Source organism: Astatotilapia calliptera, chromosome 12 (assembly GCF_900246225.1).
Source record: "Astatotilapia calliptera chromosome 12, fAstCal1.2, whole genome shotgun sequence".
Classification (NCBI taxonomy): Eukaryota; Metazoa; Chordata; class Actinopteri; order Cichliformes; family Cichlidae; genus Astatotilapia; species Astatotilapia calliptera.
In genome coordinates, this window is record NC_039313.1 from 22,441,513 (window position 1) to 22,455,723 (window position 14,211).

Here is a 14,211-nt window from a genome sequence, read left to right on the forward strand (position 1 = left end):
TGACATGACATGAATGGACTAAAAATGTAATAGCAACTAGATGAAAGCAATAAATCTTGACTATTATTAATAAAAACTTTCAAACATGACAGGTAGCATGTGATGCTCCAGGATGAATCACATCTTTAGCACATTTGCTGCTGTATTTAATTCCATTTTAATTCCATTTATCAACTAGATCTTGTAGCAGTTATTACACTGCCATCCCCTGTTCAGTACTTGAAATATAGCTTAAATGTGCAGCAGTGTATGAGCCACTGATTAAACTACTGCAGTCTGGATTTGTTCCCCTGAAAAACTTCTCTGTGCAACCGGCAGTGAGAGTGAGCATGGGACCACAAAAGATTTCTTTGTGTCTGTCTGAACTCTGGGTCAGGATAGCTCCCTCCCATCTTTCACACACACACACACACACACACACACACACACACACACACACACACACACACACACACACACACGTGGCTTTCAGTCTTTGTGAGGACACACAGTGACATTCCCTGTTGCTCCTTACCCTTTATCCCTAACCGTCACAATTACCAAATGATCACCCGAACCCTAACATACTCGGCACTGTTGGGCCAAAATGCCCTCACTTTTTCAAAGACGTCCTTCATTCCAGAAAAGAAGGACAGACAAGTGTTTGCACACATACCGTGGATGAGAGGGAGACCGAGAGAATAGAGCAGAATCCCCCAGGGACACCCTGCTGTTGTGTTGAATACCAATGAGGAAAATGGAGTCAACGAATTTAAGGTCTGTGTGGCTTCTGCTCAGCTGCGTGCTTTTTAGTAGGTAGTTGTGACTGACTCCAGTTAACCATATACAGTAAAAAACATTAATATTAGAATATAGCTGCAGCTTTATTGTGTATTTCTATAAGTAAAGCATATTTTTAACAACACTCTCAGATTGTGTCAAAAGATTCTTTCAAACTGTCCTAACTTCTTTGCAAAGTTCCAGCAGCTAGACCAAAGTTCTGTCCATTTAATCAAGACGAGATCTCTTTTATTGCATTGCACTGTCTTGTCACTGAATGTTTAGGCTGAACCTCTTGCACTGTGCACACACTGGATCTTCACCGTTGTGACGGGGGGAAAGCCCTTGATGGGATGTTCCAGGAGCGTTTTTATAAATAGTCTGTAGTAACAGGCTGAGGGAGGGGAGGAAAGGGGAGGGGCAGGCGGGGATGATGAGCAGCCACAATGACAGAAGCATCTCCGCTCTGTCGCCCTGCGCCTGTCAGCAGTCAGTCACTAACCGACTTGATTACAAGTCTGAAACTCCGCTAGTGACCAGGCCCACTGGTTGCTGCTGAACTACGCCCCACGGGCTCGCAGTTTGGTGACCTACTTCGGGGTAAAAGTTCCCTTTTTTTTTTTTTTTAAAGAAACGTCGCGGTGAACTTGCTGAAGATTTGGAAGTCATTCCTTATAATCCGTTTTGCTCTTGGGGTGCGCACCAAGACAACAAATGCGTGGACTCGAGGCTTCCGATTGGAGTGTCAAGTAGGCTGCTGTATTGTGTTTTTTTTTTTTTTTTTTTTTTGGGTTTTTTTTTTAGGAACTTCAGTCACAGGATACGAGGGTGGGGGGTCGCTCATTCGGCTAGTCTGCAGCCAGGTGATGCATTATACATAAGTAATCTTCTGTTTTCCATGTGGTGTCTGTTTTTGTTCGTGCCTACACTGTCCTCTTGTTTGATGTTGTAAGCATGCCATATTTTCATACATTTGCATCAGATTATTTGCATTTTGCCGCAAAAGGCCTGTATGTGACACCATTCACAGAGAACACACAACCTGGAGGCTCTATTGAACTGTTGAATTACTCTGGTTTCAGACTTAAATCTTAACTCTTTTCTGAGTCACTGAGCTCAGAGACATTGCATACTATAGTTATCTTTATATTGATTGTGCGCGTTTATGTTAAACCTAAAATCTATATGTTTTCTCGAGTTCTATATTTAATTTTTTTTTTTAAATATATTAAAATAAAATTAGATTTAAAAAATTCTAAATATTAAGGCTATCCGAAAAACATGTGGTCGTTTTGAATTTGATTATGCAATATGTGTTTTAAACAAGCTGGCCCACTGGATTGGTAAATATGCCTCTGGCGGAGTAGGCCATGGTCCTTTTTCCTCTTCAGCCTGGAGCGCAGAGTCCATTTAAAAAAAAAAAAAAAAAAAAGAATTTCAAAGTTTTTATTGCCATGTTTATCAGTGTGTTGCATCACCTCTTCTGTAAGAACCAGAGAGCCTAAGACATCAATTTTGAAAGACAAATGTTTTCCCATTCTTGATTGATATTGGATACCAAATGCTTAACAGTTAGGTGCCTCATTTGACCTATATTACCTTGATAAAACCTCAGACTTTTTCAGTCTTTGACTGGTGGGGAAAAATAGGAAGGCTAATGTTACGTAAGGCCCAAAATGGCCTCCGTACAAGAAAGTAGTAGCTCTAATATTGACCAGTAACGAACCACCACACGCACACTGTAATGGGTTACACAAGATTTATTTGTTCTTTCTCCGGGTAAAACTACTGGCTGAAGACACAATTCTGGCCAGGAATCCAAGGCCCAAAGCCACCGCGGTCAGGGTTGTTAGCCTGGTTACAAACAGGGGAAAGGTGGTCACTTGGAAGAACAAGCAGCCAAAACGTATCAATCCTGCAGCTTCCTCAAAAAGGCTTGCCACCCACCTTTTCAGGCCTGACTTCGTTCGAGGCTGGGTCTCCACATCACATCCTGGGAGCTGGAACTTCCCCAAAACTGGTCCAGTTTCCTTGTCAGGGGCACAGAGAGTCTCCAGTCCAGTGTTTGTTTTCCTGCCTTCCAGCACATCCACTCACATCCCAATAAGAATGAGTCCTCCCTCCAACATCCTCAGTTTATTTTAAAAGCAAAACCAGGCCAGGTTAAAAATCTTTTCCATTAAAATGTGCACACTTCATCCTGGATCTTCGAAGCTTCCCTGCTTCACCAGTGTCCTACAAAAAAAAACCAACGACAACCCCTACTTCCTGTTTCCTCTCCCCTTTATAGAGAAGGGCTCCAATCCTCCCCAATCAGCTGCTCCCTGTATTCAACTCCAAATAGCTGGCAGCTGGACTAGAGTAGAATCTCCACTCCCACATGGGTGTGGCCCACACCTCACATCAAACACAAAAAACACCAAAGCATGCAATTAATACAAAACAAAATCTAAAGAAATGCCAACCCAAAAGCTTAGTGGGGATTCTCTCCATCCTTTTCCACCATGCTATACTCTGTAACACTAGCTTAGCACCAAGACTCTTGGGCAGTAGAGCTCATCCCCTGCTGTACAACATGCAGAATGTGGTTTGGGACTGTCTCGCTGAAATAAGCAATGCTTTCCCAAGAAAGCTTGAATGGCAAAATGTGCTGCTCCAAAAGCTGTGTATTTAAAAGTGAATGGGGCTTACAGATGGCCAAGTTACCCAAACCATGTGCACTAATGCAGCCTCATCGTCTCACAATCTCTGGCTTTTGAGCTGTATGATGAAAGTAAGCTGAGTGATTCAGCCTGGAGCTCAATGTGTATTTTTTTCAAGAATTCTAAAGTTTTGATTGGCCGACCAGAGGACAGTTTTCCACTTTGCCTCAGTCAATCCAAAATGAGCTCGCACCTAGAGAAGTCAGCTAAATTTTAACCTAGTTTATATTGTTTTTTCTTTTCATGTGTCAAAGTTTCAACTTTCACGTGAGGATGCAGCAACAATTTGTGTTGTTTAGAAGTGTTTCTAAAACCTACTGATGGCTCTTTGCATTGCAGTGTCATTTAAGGACCCGAAGGTCACAGCCTGTCAATACTTTCAGATGTATTTCTTTTATTTTTGAATGCCTTTGCTTTCTTCCAGCATTGCTATTAAAATGTATTCATCTTTTTAATGAGAACAAATTACCCTTGTATTTAGTAAGACGTGGACCACAATTACCTTCTCTGGGAAGTATGAGTTATGAAAATGTGTTATATTAGTGATAATGAATAACAACATGACTCCTCTTGTTATATGCACCAGTGATTGTCTGAAATTAACATAAGCATGCAGTGTTCTGATCTAATATATTGCTTACACTCATTTGATTCCCCCCCCTCTCTAGTAGACACATGCAGACTCTTCCCCATCACATTCCACTGCTATCTAATAACCTACAAATTCCTCGCTTTGGCTCTGATTGGAAATGTAAACCCAGTAGTCACACTTAGTGTGACTGTTGTGGGAAAAAAGAAACCCTTCCTCGTAGGGCTGTTCGATATAACGATATATATCGGGTGACGATATAAAAACGTCTATTGTTTCATTTTATGCTATCGTTTGTTTCATGGTGTCACAAAATAAACTGTTTACAGCAATATTTTTTTTCATCGTTTTTATGGTCACTGTAGTGGCTATATTAATTTCTTAAAGTTCTCTCTTTCTCTTATATTTAATATAACCACACTACAGACAGTCAAGCGCCTGTTTTTATGCATTGTGTTTAGCAACAACTAGGTAACACCATCGCGTGTCCGCTTGTTTATGTTCCACATAAACCTTTCACAATAAAGCTCAAGATCCTGTTGAGACTTTTCAAAATAAACTGAATCACGTGAAAGAGCAGATTGTTTACGGATGAGAAGTAAAAAAAAGAGCCGCCAGGTGCTAAAAAAATAAACCTTAGACTCAAACGTTAGAACAGGCTTTTCCCCGCAGCACGCCGTGTATTAAATGCTCACAAAGAAAACGGCGGCTGTTACAACTTATGTCTAAAAATGTGTAGTTTCATGCATCGGTTAAAACACTCGACTCCAGGTACATGACGCACAGCTGGAAACACTTCCCGCAAGACGAGCTGCCCGAGATTCACAGAATTTACAGAAAATGTTACATTTTTGTGATTTATATCATTATCAGACAATAGAATTCTTATATCGGGATATGAGACATATGGGACATATCGCACAGCCCTACTTCCTCGGGTTGTTTTGGAAATATCCTGAAAAACTGTGCAGGCAGTTTTATTGACAGTTGTCCCAGTTAGTCATTATGAGGATAATTTTCCCCACAGTAGCCCCACCAGCATCCTGAGAGGGACCCATCTGGTGCAAAGTGAAACCAGCTTTGTGTGTTGGAAAGAAGATCAAATATATCACTGTCATCTACTGTATCTTGTAGCTATCCATCTTTATTTGGCTTGGTCATAAAATGCCTATAAAGGGAAGGATAACTTTGAAATGAGTTCTCAACAGTAGGCTTGGACTGTTGTGGTATTGCCCTCAGTTGGGGAGAAGAGGAAATATGTGGTCTCATTAGAAATGCATTAGAGGGAAGGGAGAGAGGTATAGAAGTGGGGAGATGAGCTCAAGTTTTTATCTGTTAAACTCTGAGAGGGAAAATATTCACACCCTCCATCTCATGCTTGAACTGGCTTCTCTTTCCCCCCCTTTCACTCTGTCAGTCTCTCTCTCTCTCACACACACACCAGTACACCTCAGTGACCCATTTAATATCAGCCACAAAACTGGCAACTATATTCCCACATATTCCTCCTGAAAACACATCAATGCTAAAACTCATCCACAATAATTCAGCAAGAAAAAGTGCTTACCCGCACCTTCTTTATCAGCTTAATAACCTCTTTGCTCTCTGCCAGTATAAAGGAAACTGATAAAAAAAGGATGTTGTGACACACAAAGAGAGTTTCTTGTCCCGTAATGCCCTCCTGTTACACACTGATTATTCAAATTTAACAGTGGTCCTACAATGCTTTTTCTCTGCATCTGTCTGACACTTTTCCTTCACATTAGTAGCACTAAGAAATAATAATACTCCATTGTGTATCTTTATGAAAATATTCTGTAAGATCCCTTATTTAACACTGAAATAACACTTTCAACATAAAAAAAAGCCTGTTTGATACATATGTAGGTTGTTCCATATATAACACCTGCAGGAATGAAGCACCTTGGCCTACAGTCTAAGTTGTCAGAGGAAATAATCTGTACTGAGCTGACCTCGTTCATGGAAGCAGCATGCTCATATGATAGGCAGGTTAACTGCAGCCAAGTGTGTCGCAGCTTGAGTGTGTACTGGCAAAAGTGCATGAAATATGGATTGACCGTGTTCATGTTATGCATTTCCTTTCTTTTCAGGGATAATCTGTGGAGCTGGGGTATCTAACAGACCTCAGGCTGACCACCAGGATCTTGGAGACCACTGTCCCACCTACCATGGAGCATGAACTGAGAAATGGCCTGTCTATATGGAGCATCGTGGCCATTGTTTGCAACTCTGTGGTAGGCTTTCTCATCGTCATCCTGTTTGTCATCCTCTACAAGGCCTGCAAAGTACCTTCACACCAAGAGAAAGTGCCTGCTTTTGCAGCAAAGCTGGAGCAGAAGAAGGATGAACAGAAGTATATGCTGACTGCAGCCTAATCGAGACCCATAGGTATGAACTCTAATGGAGCTGGACATCATATATGCATGCCGTTACATTCCGTCTGTATCTCCTTTTGTGTTACATAAATCACTGTTTACATCTCTGCATCTTGACTGTGCCAGTGAGTGAAGCTCAGAGTAAGCTAACTGCATTAAGAGTTGTGGCAAGACCAACAACAACAAGCGGGCCCAATCCTCTTATCTCTGCTGTGCATCGCGGGGACTGTCCATCTGTCAGTCAGTTTGGTTTTGCTCGGCACAGATTCACCATGATCTCCTCCTCTGCTCTGTTCCTTTTCAACCCTCCATCTGAAGCCACAGAGCGGATGTGGAGGACGAACAGCAAAGTTAACTGGGAGAGAGGAACTGAGGTGACAACGTTGGTCGAGAGGCACGAAGACATAAAATCACATTTTTAGTAGTAAAGAGAAAAAGCAACAGCAGCTGGGATATTTTTTTCCCCATAGCTGCACACTAATGATGCCAGCAACAGAGCGGCAGAAACACGACAGGTAGACACTAAAAACCCAAACGAGGCAGAAAGAAGAAAGGTGTAGCTGGAGGATGTGTGTCAGTCAAGACAGACAGAGATAAAGTTTGGTTTATATTTGGTGGGGATTGATGAAGTGCAAGGGAAGGATAGGAAAGGGGATCCTTTGATGTGTTGTTGACAGAAAAGAAAGCTCGAGGGCCCTGTTTGATAGTCTCCCTGTTTGACACACAAGTCTCTGCTTCCACTGATCCAACTCCCACGGGATTAAATGTAACAGTAAAATGCGTTACTCGTGTCCTGGTGTGCCTCGCTTTCATTCTGTGGGTTTCTCCAAAATGTTTATAAGCAGCCATCATCGGAAATGACACGACTTACAGAACAGGAGTGAGCAGTGTGTTTATTGTAGTGGATGTTCTCCAGCTGTTAACTGTGTGATATAAAGATTATGTTGCGGATGGAAGAGAGATAAGAGCCAACAGACTGACTGGCAAAATGACAAAACGTATATGCATATATGTATGCACACAATAGATTTTGTTTCAACTATTGAGAGGGCTCTGTGTTTTAATGCTTTCATTTTGTAGTTTAGGATCTCAGGTTAACTTAATACATATATGATTTTGTCTTTTGTGTTCTACTTACTTTAAAGAGGATACTTGTACAAATGATAATGCTGATGCTGTTACACTTGCTGGATTGATTATTAGTGGCTAAATTCTGGAATATTTCTGAATCATATAAATTCAAATTATAATGCAGCTTCTTATATGTGAAGATTTTTATATTTCATGTGATTGCCCTTGAACTGAGTGTCACAGCTTTGCTTGGCTTCCAAATACACCAACATTTGGTTCATTCTAAAGTTTCCAAAGGTGTGAAAGTGAAACTGGTGACCTGTTCAGGGTGTACCCAGATTCCCTATGACAGCTGAGGTAGGCTCCAGCAATCCCTGCTGGATAGGTACTTAAGGAAAATGAGACATGGACAAAAAAGCAATCGCAGTATCATTCAGCATCATTGTGAACTAAGCAGCTTTGTTTTATGTTTGCCACACGATGAGATTAAGTTATCTTTGGTACTGAATATGCTTCTTTTTTTCTTTTTCTTTTTTTGTAATGAACTAAATGATCACTCAAACAACATTCAAAAGAATAGCTGATCTTGAAATTAATCATTTGTTGCTGCCTTACAGATTAATGCTATTGTCCTCCATGCCATGCAATCTTGACAGTCTATTTTGTATCAACAATAAAGTCATTTACTCTTGTTTCTAACTAATGTGGTCTGCAATCAGTGTTGCTCTGCCCTTTCAGTGTGTATCACCATCATTTTCCCTCCAAATTATTTAAACATTAGTGCTTGAATTAAAATAACAATTGACTTCAACCTCCTGCACTGAAGTAATCAATGTGGAACACACTGACCTCAGCAGTGACCCACATCCTGTTGTTAGTGAACTACAAGTGTGTAATTCTTATCTTGTAACCACAATCCAGCATCATTATAACGGCCGTGGGGTTGGGGAACTTGCGAGTGCTTACTATGGATACATTTTTCTTTGAGTGACAGTTAACATCATTATATGGTGTTTCTTATATTTTGGTCATTATTTTTCTCCGTATGGCTTCAGCACACTAAAGGGCACGAGCAGAAAAAAAACTACGTTGCCTTACCAAAATACTGTACTCATGCTATGTGCAATATTTAGAATCTTCTGCTCCACCGTAAACTGAAGAAACAACAAACGGGCATAAGGAAATTTAATAGGCTAAATTGTTGTCGATTAAGCCAACTATATATAAAATAATCATGAGCCAGTCCACCTTTTCCATTTTCAGCATTAAACAGACACACTAAAGATGTTAGAGGATCCTTTGTATCAGTAATGTAGTTCATTCTTCCTATATGCCATACTGAGTACTTTTTTGTTACATATGTAAAACTGGATGCTGAATTTCTACTGGAATAATTATAGTCATGGTGCTTTTACACTGATTTTTGCTGATTTTTTTGTTTTTGTGGCTCTTTAAAGTCGAAGAACTAACAAGATTAAAAAGAGTCATGCATTTGTCAGATCTTCTGAGAAGAGATTAAAAATCTCTCTATATATTAACTAAATGTCAGATTAGCGTGTGCGTGCTTGAGAGACAAAAGCTGCGATTACATGTGTGCACATGTGTAAATACATTGGTTTATAGCACATGTGAGGCAGATGGGCTGATGACTTGAAGCCGCTCGTCAGCTGTGCAGTGTTTATCTGCTTCACTCCTATTTATCTGCCTGCCAATTTCCCTCTCTATCGCTGTCTCTTTGGCAGGCTTTCCCTTATTTGTTTCCCATCTAACGAGACAAATGCCAAAGTTCGGCAAACTGGCCAGAAAAGATCCAGCGATCTACCCCACAGTGAGCTGCTTGGATGATGAAGGTCAGCACAGTCTGACTCACAGTGTCTGAACCACTGCACTGATGTTTTTAAATGTGATTTTCTCTTCAAGACCATTGAAGGCATTCACTACTATAACTGACAATGCTTATTATCAATAAGCAAAGGCATTCACTAATCGTCCATCCAGTCATCCATCTCCTGACTGTCATACTTACACTGATTCATTAATCTCAGATTTGGTGCTTACTGTGAGTTCATCGAGTTGAGATTGAAGATAGCCACTGAACTCTGCATCACTCTCACCATGCTGCATCACACAGCAGCAAATTCCCTCCATCTTCCAGTTGTAGCTGAGAAGGAAGAGGGTCACTGAACTCAACATGGTGTTATATAATGATAGCTGCAAATATCAGAGACAGAGAGATTACTAATAAATATATGAGGGACCAGTAATCTGCAACTCCATCTGCACTGCTGGAGGGGTTGCATAACCCACATCAGGCCACACTGAGTCATTGCTAGTGGCTACGTCTAAATGCGTGTCTCTCGGTGTGCTGCAGAGCAATCGCCAAAGGATCAAATGTTAATCTATAATTTGGATGCTGCATGGCCAAAAATTTTGTGGAGTTTCTTTCAGATCTCAGAATCTTATGTAATCTATCATTTAATTTAGCGGCTTCAAATAAAGCCTTTCAGGTGGCTGAAAGTATGAATCCATGCCGTAAAGTGAGCAGTGCGAGTGTGGATGTGTATGCATGTGTGTTGTATTACTGTTCTTGTGCATGAATAATTCATGACAAACTCCGAATCACACCTAATCAGAACTTCATGCCAGGACCCTGATAAAGTCACTCAACACCATTAAATGCACAGAGACATACAACCATTAAATAGACTTTGACAACTGTGCGGCTCTGACATTGAAATGGTAGCAATTTAGTTCAATTTAGTCAATAGGAATGTTTACTCTGTCAAAAGAGGTCTAATTATAGCGTGAAACAACCTCATATAATGGTGTTGATGGGCATAGCATCAGTATGCAAGAAACAGCAAACACAATGGAACAGAGGTGAGTGTGTGTGAGCTCAAGAGGAACAGAAGAGCAAGAAGAAAAATAAGAATCATATATATACATTTTTTTATCCTTTCATTAATTTTCAATTATACCTTTTTCATTTTGTGCCTCAGGAATTAATAGCACCTTATACTGTTCAAACTAAGAAAGCCACACAGATAAGCAGATTAGCTGGGAAGGACCTCAAAACGCTTGGATTTATCAGAATAAAATGCTACAACCCACTTGACCCTGCACACATCTCATTGTCATTCATCCTCCATGTAGCCTGTGGCCCTGTCTTCTGTAGATATAGACTGCCACCTGCTGGTTTAACCTTTAATGTGGGCTTCCTTCCCCTTTTGACTGTACAGTGGATGATTGCTGCAACGATCCTTCTCTATTACTGTGCAGCAGAGCATACTATTGCTGCTCTCTGCTGGTATTTCCAGGTAAGGACAATATGCAGTCAGACGTGTCAGTGACTTTTACTGAGAACGAGTGGCATGGTCTGCTGGCAAGCCATCATTATCCAGAGGTTATTTTCCTAAGAATGTATAATTTATGGGCTCCACGAAGGCGATTTGATTGTTTCATTCAGCGAAGGCTTTTTAAAGTTGCGTGATGCTCTTTCTATTTGTTCTCATCCAGGCACAGAGGAAGAATGCTAATTAAAAATACAAGGCTTATTTATTTTTGTAATGAATTTAACAACTTACACTATGCAAAGGAATTGTTGCCAGGGATTTTTACAGGTAAAGGACAGAAGTTTGGCAGTTTAAAGACCCAAAATAACAGTTTTAAATTTTCAAGCTGTAGTTAGTTCCACATAGACGAGACCTTAATCCACAAATTAAATATGCAGCTATGTAAAAATTACTTCCCACTAAAGGCTCTGCATTTGGATTCTGTTTAATATGTGTTTTTTAATTAACGTATTTAAAGCATCAAAAGTATCAGCCCCTAACAAGATCATTTGTTAAGGTAATAACTTATTAAGTCTATTACCTCTACAGACTACTTTAAAATTTCATTATATTTGTATTTCAAGAAGCCTGGAGTAAAAGTACTTAAGTGAAGTAGCAGAATACCTTAGATTGTACTGGATTAATTGTGATTCGTTAAATTTCACTGCTTTTTGTTTTGTGAAATTATATAACTGTCAGGTTTTCTTGGATATTTGCATAATTATATGTACAATGTACAGTTTTTGTAATTTTGCCTCCATACATGGCCACAAGGATTTTAAATCAATATATATTTGAAGTGAAGACTTTTAGCTTTAAGTACAGGGATTCAACAAAATTATTGCATTAAGTGTTTAGGAACAAAAGCCCTTTTTATGCATTAAAGGCTCAGAAGCACTTGGAACAATTTACAGACAAGACGTTTATGGCCAGGTAAGTAGATAAAAAATCCAGAGTAGATTCCAAGTACTGAACTTTTCACTTGAACTCTTAACAACTCCAAAAAGATGTCAGTGCAGGTGAAAGAGGCCATCATGACTGACTAAACCAAATAAATCTATAAGAGAGACAGCAAAAACAATCTGCTACAGTCCTCAAAAGAAGGAATACTCAGCAACACCAAAAGGTCTGAAAGACCACAGACCTTGCGAAATCTTTGCTTGGTTAAGAAAAACCCCTTTGCAACATAACCAAGTCAGAAACACTCCTAAGGAGGTGAGATCTACAATCAAGAGACATTCACATGAGTAGAAAAAGGATTTAGAAACCAGGGTTGGGTTAATAGATAATGAGCTAAAGCATACTGCAAACACAAGAGTTACTCAAGGCAAAGAAATATGATACAATAGCCAGCCCAATGACCTGATCTTATTTCAATAGCACATTCTTTTCCGTTACTGTAGACATAACTGCAGGCAGTGAGACTCACAAACAATCATGTTTACTATGTATTAATCTGCTGTAATTCCTAAACACTCAATGGAATACCTTTTAAAAATGAGAAAATCTGCACTTTAATCATGCATTGATTATTTGATTTAAAATCCACTGTGGTGTTGTAGAGAGACAAAATTACACAAAGAAAAAAATCTTTGTCTAAACACTTACAGATGTAACTGGAGATAACCATCTGCTTTGTACAGACATGCTTCTTTTTACTTATTTTGTGGTCCCACTGGCTATAGACTGGTGCCCAGTAAGTGAAATGCAACTCAGTGAGAATGAAATCAGATGTTTGCTGCAGTCATTTAAAACATATTTTACCTTTTTAAACATCAAAAGCTCTTTGGTAGCTTTGACTGTTTCTTGTATCGATATGTTTATTACTGATCCATCATCCAGTGAAATGTGATGCTTTTGTCTAATTTTTAGTACACAGAATTCCCTTTCATATCTGCACATGTCATGCTCAGCAAGTGGGTAAATAATAATGACATGCAAGACATGAGTTCACTCTGAACAGTTCTTTCCATCATTATATCAAAGTTGTTTTTGTATTTTACGAAGACAAAGAACTTTTCCCCATATGTTCATAGTTTTTGTTTGTTTGTTTGCTTGTTTGTTTTTTAGAGCTCCAGTAATTTCTTTACCTTTGAAAGGGAAACATATCCAAAACACTCCAAAAGACCACTGTCTAGTTGTCTCCTGATCATTGCTTTTCTGTTAATGAACACAAGCCTCCTTATTTAGGAAAACAAGGCAGCTATTATAACTTTCTGATTTTGTTTTCCTCTTGCATGATAACCTCTTTACCGTTCATAGTGCCATCCAACTCCACTTCCATTTAAATGAAGCAGTGCTCTGCCACATGTTTGCTTTTTAGTATATGAAAAATCACACTTAGCAGCGAGCTACTAGTTTTGAATCACTGCATTTGGGACACAGTGTTTTTTATAGGACACAACCTCCCACTGATTTTTCTCTATATTGACAAAACCATCAAGCTGACACTTGGTGCTTCCATTATTTTATAATTTTATAAGATAAAATAAGATAAGATAAGACTTTATTAGTCTCACACGTAGGAAATTTTTTGGTTTTGGTCACGGCACAAAGTACAAGTTTAAAAGCAGTAAAAGTTAAGAAAAACACAATAGAATAGGGTACGATAAAACAGAATAACATACTATAAAACACGAGTAAATACTAATACTATTTAAATACTAATAAATACTATATACAATAGAATAAAATACTGTACAAAATAGAATAAAATGCTCTGTTATAGTAGGAAAAAATTGCACTTGGTAATACTGCACATCAGGGAGACAGTTACAATTCTGTATGGGATGTGCGTGTGTGTCTGTCTGCACCTGTGTGATCATCTGCAGAGTCTGACAGCAGCTGGAAGGAAAGCCCTGTGAAATCTCTCTGTCCCACATCGTGGGTGCTGCAACCTGCCACTGAAGAAGCTGCTCTGTGCTGTGAGTCTCCTGCATGGGGTGGGAAATGTTGTCCAACAGGAACGACAGCTTATTATTTCTTAATATACATTTTAGTTCATTTATGTAGGTTCTCCAATAATTTACTCAATGAAAAATTGGAATATTTTAATACTGAAATAGTGATTCAGAAGAATTATTAAAGTAATTTATTAGTTATTAAAGTTATTAAAGAGCAAATGTACTAATATTTAAACTTAAATAATTCTTTAGAGATTGTGCCTGAGCAGGTCTATACATGGCAAATATCGAGTGAATAACAAGAAAAGGGGAAATACTCATATACTGTATAACGAGTCATTCACATAATCCTCCAACTGCACACTTTGTTGGGGACCATACTCTTTGGAAGGCCCTCTTGGGTCCCCGTACCCTATTTTGGGATGCCAGACCCGGAAGTGGGTGGTGGAGTCACCGTCA

The 14,211-nt window shown here is 39.3% G+C and overlaps 2 long non-coding RNA genes across 2 annotated transcripts; one reads left to right on the plus strand and one right to left on the minus strand.

Moving 5' to 3' along the window:
- The first annotated feature begins 1,562 nt into the window (after positions 1 to 1,562).
- LOC113033369 (uncharacterized) lies at positions 1,563 to 8,220 on the plus strand. Its single transcript, XR_003274020.1, has 2 exons — positions 1,563 to 1,622; positions 6,162 to 8,220. It is a non-coding gene; the product is annotated as an uncharacterized LOC113033369 (long non-coding RNA).
- Positions 2,502 to 3,188, minus strand: LOC113033368 (uncharacterized). The gene is made up of 2 exons (XR_003274019.1): positions 2,707 to 3,188; positions 2,502 to 2,613 (listed from the first exon to the last, which is right to left on the minus strand). It is a non-coding gene; the product is annotated as an uncharacterized LOC113033368 (long non-coding RNA).
- Positions 8,221 to 14,211: the final 5,991 nt, after the last annotated feature.